The sequence below is a fragment of the Heteronotia binoei genome, chromosome 11 (assembly GCF_032191835.1).
Source record: "Heteronotia binoei isolate CCM8104 ecotype False Entrance Well chromosome 11, APGP_CSIRO_Hbin_v1, whole genome shotgun sequence".
Classification (NCBI taxonomy): domain Eukaryota; kingdom Metazoa; phylum Chordata; class Lepidosauria; order Squamata; family Gekkonidae; genus Heteronotia; species Heteronotia binoei.
In genome coordinates, this window is record NC_083233.1 from 45,174,735 (window position 1) to 45,183,099 (window position 8,365).

Below are 8,365 nucleotides of genomic sequence, written 5' to 3' on the forward strand. Positions count from 1 at the left end.
TGGAGGAGTCCAGCCAGGCAGACTCCTTAAAAAGGTTCTCTGGCCCTACAGAGAGCAGTTTCAAAAAATAGCACTGCTCTGTGATTGGCCAGACAACAGTGCTTACTTGGATACCCAAGTAAGCAAAAGATCAAAAGAACAACAATGTTGCTGATGGCTGGGGGATCACCTACACAACAGCCCTGCAAAGCATGCATTTGCAATGCATTTTGCAAATGCATGCTTTGGCTTTTTTTCCCTCCCCCCCCCTCCCTGATCCCAGGGAGGCTATGGGAGAGGTGGAAAAAGGCTACCAAAGGCGGGATATGCGATTCCGTATACAGCCGAATCAGGGGTGATTCGGCGGTTGATTCAGTTCGGCCGAACCGAATGCATACCCCTAATTGTGGCCTGCCTTTCTTAAGAATAAAGCTCTAGTTGAGACAAATGTGGAAGCTCCTGCTTGTACAGGGGTACTTTGTACACAACAGAGCTGTACAGAGCACAAATTGGACTATGCATGTTCTTCCTATTAAGGACAGTTACTTGAATCAGTTACTGCAGATTCCATGTTTTTTTTTAAAAAAAATTACAGTTCTGCACTGTTAAATCCAAACTATGTACCAAACACCAGGTGAATTCTGCAGTGTGTTTCATTTCTCTTTATGTTTGACAATAATATTCTGCAAATATTAAACTTTCAGTTTTTGCCTGTTTCATTCCAGTTTATCATAATGTGAAGTAGGGTTGCCAAGTCCTCTTCATCCCCCAGCGGGGGACAGCTGTGCACTGCATGATGAAATGACGTCACCTGGAAGTGATGTCATCAAAATGGGGGTGCCCGCGCGGGGCTGCTCTAGGCATTTCCAGGAAAACGCTATGGTTTTCCTGAACACTCTAGCCATTTGGGAGGTTAAAACTCTATGGCACCTATTGCATCATAGAGTTTTACCTTCCAAATGGCTAGAGCGTCCGGGGAAACCATAGAGTTTTCCTGGACACGCCTAGAGCGGCCCCACACGGGCACCACCATTTTGATGATGTCACTTCCGGGTGACGTCATTGCGCCAGCAACGCGGAGGGAGGTTCCTCACCCGGATCAGGGTGGGGGAGGGTTGGCAGCCCTAATGTGAAGGCAAGCAGCTCAGTAGAAATTTTGTTCAGCCAGCTTTCTGCAAACATTGCCACATACCTTGAAGGATATCTTTGCAGTTATCTGAACTGGAAACTTGGTTATTAAAATTTTTCCCGGCAGAATTCAGCTGCTCAAAATCTTATTCACCAAGTCATTGGCTTCTGGGAGTTCAGCAAATATTTCCTGCATACTTTCAAGCATGACCTTACAGCCATAAGGACTAGAAGCTTGCTTTTAAAGAAATGCAAACCAAGATTTTCAAAAGCCTGAATGCTATGCACAGTGCCATTTTCTGCAGTCAAGGATAGTGTTGCCAGTGCCCAACTTCTCCCCAGTAGGGGGATTGGGGGGGGGGGGCCATTCTGGGATGGGGCAGGGAATAGCACTGAGGGGCAAGGGGTCAGAGCAGTCGAGGGCAGGGGGCTTTTTAAAAGTTTCCTTTTTGTCATGGCATTCTCTCTCTCTTTTCCCCTTCTTTTTTCAGCAAAGCATTTTGAAATTCTAAACCGTGAAATCATGGAATATCTGGACATCTCTCTCTTTCTCTCTGTTGGTAGGAAGCTGCACTTGGGCTCTCTGTATGTATATGCCCTTCTTTCTTCCTCTACGACACCCACACAGTTAAGCCTACTGCAGCCGACATGTTAACCAAAAACTTATCCATGGGAATGTCAAAATTTATGAAAAAGAAATTTTTTAAAAGCACTATAGAAACAATTAACAAACAGCGCTCTGTTATACAAGATATAGAAGTAGAGAACTTATAATAGACTTTTATAACACCCTCCTTTAACACACTTTAAAGGCGTTTTTCTGACTACCATCAAGACAAAGTTCTCCTGCACAGTGGACTGTCAGTTTACTGTTCTATTGTCGATGGATAAATGTTTGTCTGTTTTTCAAAGTGTTATCTTACTGTTTTGTTTACATCCTAGCCTATTGATTTGTTTGGAGAAAAACAATGACATGTACATTGTTATCAAGTATACTCAACACCATTTTTTTTTCATTATCACAATGTCTTACATTTTCATATTACCATGGTTATCAGTTTTTCTTCTTTTTCTGTTTGTTTTTTTTAAATGACAAGCTAAGAATGTTATAGTGGGAAACAGGAATTATGTGCTTTTTCTTTAAAAAAAAATAGAAGAAAAAGCAAGACACAAGAATGTTCAGGCATTTGCTGTATTTTATAAAACAACAAAAAATGTAGTTTGTTGAAACAGTCTGAAAACTGGACTCAAAATGGAGTCTGTAAACATTTGTTGCAAGCTATAGGAAGAGGTACCTGCTGATTCAGGAAAGAATTGGAAAATGCTACAATCAAAGAGGGAGGGCAGCTTGGCTGGTTGCTGAAAGCCCTTCAGGCTGAGCAGATTTTCACTTGGATGGCAGGAAGGAGAGAATGTCTGCATTCAAGTGCCATTTTTGGCTGCAAATGGCGCACAATGTTTTTAAATATTTTAACAACCTTGGGCTTTTTTAAAATGAAAACCCTCACAGTTGTTAGGAAAAGATGCAGGCCTGTTCATGGAAAAACTGTTGGCTTTTTTGCTATTGGGGATAAAACCCCACCAACCTAGCAGATGTAGAGCCAGGGGAAGAAAGCATCAATTAAAATGTATATAACTGCCTCCCCCCCTTCCTGTGCTTAACCCAGGAAAGTAGCATCAAATGAACAGTTCTGTTGTCCATTGTCCTGGCAAAATACCTGTTTCATTGATGGATAGCAGTTATTTCACCACTTTCCTTAAGCTGTATTACAACAGTAGGAAAGAACAGAATAGTTGAGTTTAAACTCATCCAGATGTCTCTTTCAAATATTTGCTATTTCCAGTGTATGCTGAGAATAATTTCTTAACATCCTTGCAATACAGCTTTATGGAGCACGTTTGGATTCTGATCTGTGTTAATGCCTCTTAGTACAAACACAAGGGGTAGTGGTGGTAGTGAATGGTACAGAGAACAAGTTTCACGCTTGTATATTTTTAATTTTGGCTGTGGTGCTTTTGGTATCTTCTGACCGATGAAGAGCAACATGAGAAAACAATGACTAAGGGGTAGTTGGCCAATTCAGTAACTCAGTCTTCTGTAAGATCATGATAAAAACAACAGAACAACATACTGAATGTCCTTTTTGGTGTAAGTAGTAACAAATGCACAGTAAAACTCCACTCCTTTAATAATTGTGATGCAGCTGCACTTAACTTACAGGGTGAAGGGAAGCAGGGTACATTTTTGGCAGGGCAGTGGTTTCTAGATTTGCTCATGCCTTGACAGTTGAGATATTTCTGTTCTGAGCTGGTAGTCAGTCCATCAAAGATTTTCCCATGTGATGATCCATGTAGATGAACAGGACAATTCATGGGGAGTAAGTGAATTGGTTCCAGAACACAACAAAATTTCAGGAATTGTTGCCTTAATTAATTGCTGCTATATCCATTAATGCCACAAAGTACAGAGATGAGTCATAATGCAGAGAATCCTCTCCCAAGAAGCAGTTTGCAGAAATAGTAATGAACAGAAATATGTTAAGATGGAAATAAATCTTCATTGACTAAGAGAAATTATTGGTGACCCAACATTCAGTCCTATAGTGCTTTCCCTCTTTGTTCTTGAAAACAGCACCCTTAACCCCATAGTGGGTCTAGTTTAGGTTGATTCCAGTGACTTTTCCTAAGAACTCCAGGGCTGTCCCAGCTGTAGCTGCATGACAGAAATGCAAAATCTTTGAAAGGGCATTTGGAAATCATTCTTGTCACTGGTTGGCTGATAATTTGATATGAAAGAACACCAGCAGATGTGACAGGCAGATAACTAGCCAGTAGCAGGACCCAAGTCTAAGCTACATATAGAAGTAGTAGCATCTGAGAATTCCCAAGCGCCCATCTTGGGAATCATGTTGGATAAGGAATTGAGAGACTCCCAGTGAAGGCTTTCCACCAAAATGTAATATGGTTTGCAGCATTCTGTGGTTTGAAAAAGAAACCAATTAAGCAGTAGCCCCAGATACATCTAATGTGAACTGGAAAGCTCAGTCCAAGTCTTTCTCCACCAGAATAGATTGTTTATAATCTGAATTAGAGATGGTTTATTAAGGTCCCACCTTGGACTTGAATTCATTTCAGATCTGCTGCTTCCTTTTGGATTGGTGATACTGTCCTTACCTCATGCCTTACATTTCCCTTAATAAGAATTAAAAAAAAATACTTTCCCCAGTAGGCATGAGGCTCAGTTCATGAAGAGGCTGTTTCAGAGGAGCATGGCTTCAGCAGGTAGTTCAGATTATGTTGCTGGAATACTTTCCACTAGAGAAATAGATATGCCAGACTAAATTAGAATTCACAAAACAAAAGACTTTGCAAGCTCCAGAACTCTCTGTATTCTTGCTGTGAAAGTCTATTTTTGCCATCGTGGTGAATTTTAAACTCCCTGCATTTCTTCATCCAGCAACTGAGTTTCACTAAGTTTGAATCCTGTGATATCTGGAAAATGCAGAGCTCTTTTGGTGGGAATTGTTGCACATTTTGAGCATGGAAAAATGTTTGTTTCAGTGCTACTTTCCGGGTTCTTGACAGAACTAGCTCTTTGGGGGGCGGGGAGATTATTTACTTATTCTCAGATATTTGCAATTTTGTCTAATATTCTCAGTAGTTTTAATTTGGATTTATGTCTGCCGAGAAAGCAGCAAGCCTACATCAACAGTGAAACTGTTTCATGGACTTTCTGTTTCCCAGCCTTGTAACATTGTTAGTGGAAAAAAGTGGATTTGAGTACTTTCTGGGTGAAAATATTTGTATATTTAAAAAAAAAAAGGTTTTGCACAACCTGTGGCAGTGCCTGAACAGAGAACATACCTGATCTCCTCTAGTCAGAAAGGACACATATATACACTTGTGTTAGCGTTATGATTTTGACAGGAAGTTGACCTTAGTTTTCAGTGCTAGAAATTAATTTTTTTTGTATATGTTGTCACTTTGATGTAGCTCTCTCCCATTTTCATTGAACGATGCTTTGGGGGGAGGGGAGAAGACATCTTGCATAGAATGTAAGTCTGATTTCCCTCCCACACACACAATGTTCATGTCATGTTTTAAAGCACTGAAAAAAGAAAACAGATGAGGGGTCATGGGTGGGAGGGAGGGACATAAGACCCAACAAGATTTTCTAGGGCCCAGATAGGAAGAGAAGCCTGCTTGATGACTTCTACAGCAACTCCAGGTATCAGTAGGCTGCCTAATGTATAAGGCATCATTGACTGCTGGGCAGCTAGACCTTTGCACCCCAGGGGCACCTGCACCGCACCCAAACCTACACAGACAACAGGTGTTCTTCAGGATTGGCGTTCCAGTGATGGGTGTTCAGGGTAGACTTCTTTTAGTGCCACAATGAGTTTTGTTTTGTTTTTCAATATTAACAAATTTAGCATTTGTAAGAGAATTTGAGGGAAAGAAAAGGTTGAAGCACTGGGGACTTCACCAAATTCAGTACAATCGGGGCTGCTGGGGGCGGGGGGGGAAGTCTGCCATTTGAAGGTAGCACTATTTTAAGCTTCTTGTGCAATGACTTCTTTATTCAAGAAAGAAAAAAAAAAGTCGTCAGACTATAAAATCCCAAATAGACATTGTTCTATTTACAAAGTCACTGAGTTACTCAGTGACTCTAAACAAAATGTCACAAACACAGATATGTCATCATTTATTTGACTACAGAAATGTATGTAAAGTTTGTTCAAATCGGTATAATTTTAGCAACTTTTTAATAAGCTTCCCACATTTGAGAAAACTTATTTTTTTAATTTATCCAAAGTTCTCGTTTTCTCTCTCTCTCTCTCTCTCTCTCTCTCTCTCTCTCTCTCTCTTTCCTTTTTGTTTTTGGTGTATGTGTGTCCATTTCCTCTCAGCCTTATGCAAACAATATGCAAGAAATGCTGAAATTTGAGTAAAACGGGTCATTGCAGAGAGAAAACAAAAAAGCTGAGACAGGGGAAAAAAAGATCGTTAGTCATTTCATTAAGAGAAATACAGATATTAAAAATACTGTTACTAAACTTCTAACATACATACACATACAGTGAATGAGGGATTTAAAACAAAATGTATTCTTAAAATTATTGCATTTTTAAGTATAGTGTTCTTGTACGGAACATGATTTTTCACAATCTGCCACATAACTTGTCTTTTTATTGGTTTAGTATGAAATTGTTAGGTTCCACATTTTTTAAGTGTCTTTTTGTTTTGCAATATTATACAAAACAGTTTCCTTCTCCCACCTGCCAGTCTGCCGCATTCCATTCCTGAACACTCCCCAACACTCTAATCTGCCATGTACTGCATGCTGCACTTTTGAGTGTTCACCAGTGGAGGGCCACGGCTAGCTGGTTCTCCCCTTTGCAAAGCAAGTACATTACACACTTGCCAATGTGGCTTCAGGATTCTCCAGTGTGTTCTTTCAGATGTGGGTTGTCTCTCACCAGTCACACTCGTGCCTGTGTACTTGCTTGAGCATCTTGTCCTGAGAACAAAATACACCAAGGCCAGTTTCCAAAGAGCTATTTTCAGTGCGGATGAGGCCTTGAGCACTCCTAGTGGCATTTTTAAAAACAAAAAAAAACCATGTTTCCCTTGTTTAAATGTCAGACTGTTATGCCATATGACCAGCTCCTCAGAAACTAAAATGGGTTGTTAGGTGGTATGTGAGTAAGTAAAGTAAATCCAAAGCCCCTTTAGGCATGCAGGATTAGTCTCTTTTTAACAGCCACCTCTGACTCTGAAAATGATCCATGAACTGCAGAACTTTGACTGGCATCACTCGTCCGTCGGGTGCTTCAGGAAGCCAGTCATTTGTATAGCTTGTTCTGGCAGTGAAACATGCACATATACAGGCACAGGGTGACAGAAAGTGGGAGTTAATACATCTGAGGAGCAGGGGGAACACTCACACCAGCATGAGAAATGGGGCCTTGGTGAGGTCGGGTTGACCTCAGCCATTAGTGCTTCTTTGCTGCTCCCATTTATTTGTAATGGGCCACATAAGGGAAGCAGAATTGGGGAATTATGCCCTCAGTCACTTTGTCGAGGCCAGGAAAATAAAATGGCCCTTTTTGTACACTAGATAGCTACATAAACAGAATAGCATACACTGAATGTTGTAGGTACATCAGATCTGGTAAAGAGATGTGCTCACCAAATCCTGTGTATTCTCCACATTTCCTATTGCTTAACATAATAGTTGTTGCTAGGACACAGTTGTACACAGAATGGGTTAGGAAACTGGAGTCCTCCTTTTTTTTTTTAAATCCCTAATATATTTCTCACACATGCACACGTTTTTACAAAAAAAAAAGGTGAAATTTATGAGGAAAATCTAATTTTCCCCCTTCCTCCTGAATGGATGAGTGATGCTAATGATCTGATTTTTACCATGTGCCTGAGGAAGGCCTTAGAATATATTGTATGTTAAAGACTGTAATAACTTTTTAAAGAAAACTATTAGTTGATAGCCTAAAATAATTGTAAATAGAGTTTAAAAAAATTGCTACTAGGCTACAACAAGTTAAGTCATGTTGCTTTATTTTCCATTTCTTTTATTGTTAGTTTTAAAGGATTTTTTTTCATTACTGCTTTTTTTATATATATTATATATAAATATATATATATCTTTAGTAACTAATGAATTTAATTTTTGAAGGAGAGTTAGAGAATGTTTAAGATTTTTAAATACATGTATTCAACTCATTTAGTTATCTTCTTAAACAACAACAGCAACACTGAAGCGCATGTTAAGGTATAGAAAACTACAGTCCATCATTAGTTTGTATAGTTCACAGTTCAAGAACAAACAAAACAAAAAAAAGAATTAACTTTGTATGTAACTCCTACAATGATAGATTCATTGTTAACTAATTATATTAAGTTGTTGTTGCTGTGGCGACAAAACTACAACATGGCTACCTTTGTATACATTATTTGTGAAATTTTCACATGTAAATTTTAAAAAAAGGTGATGTGTAACAGTTTGGGCTTGTTAAAGGTACAGTTCGATACTGTCAGAGAAAGATATGACTGAATATTTTTAAAATCCCAAAGTCCCATGTGGAAGCTGGATTTGTGTCTTTTCTGTCACTTTTTCAGTCAAAAAGTTTACAACACATGGATTTAGAGTCAGGTTTTATAGCTTGTAGAAATTGTTGTGTGGATCGGGTTTTTCCACAGTATTTTTCTCCTGGACATTATAAATGGTGGCTTTTGC

General features: G+C 39.4%; 1 protein-coding gene across 6 annotated transcripts in view; it reads left to right on the plus strand.

The window, feature by feature from the left end:
• Positions 1 to 2,594, plus strand: part of MBNL3 (muscleblind like splicing regulator 3) — a 116,266-nt gene extending 113,672 nt beyond the window's left edge. For all 6 annotated transcript variants that reach the window (XM_060249049.1, XM_060249045.1, XM_060249044.1 and 3 more), the window contains one exon: positions 1,599 to 2,594. The gene's annotated coding sequence lies outside the window, so the exon portion shown is untranslated. The remainder of the gene's footprint in view (positions 1 to 1,598) is intronic.
• The last annotated feature ends 5,771 nt before the right edge of the window (positions 2,595 to 8,365 follow it).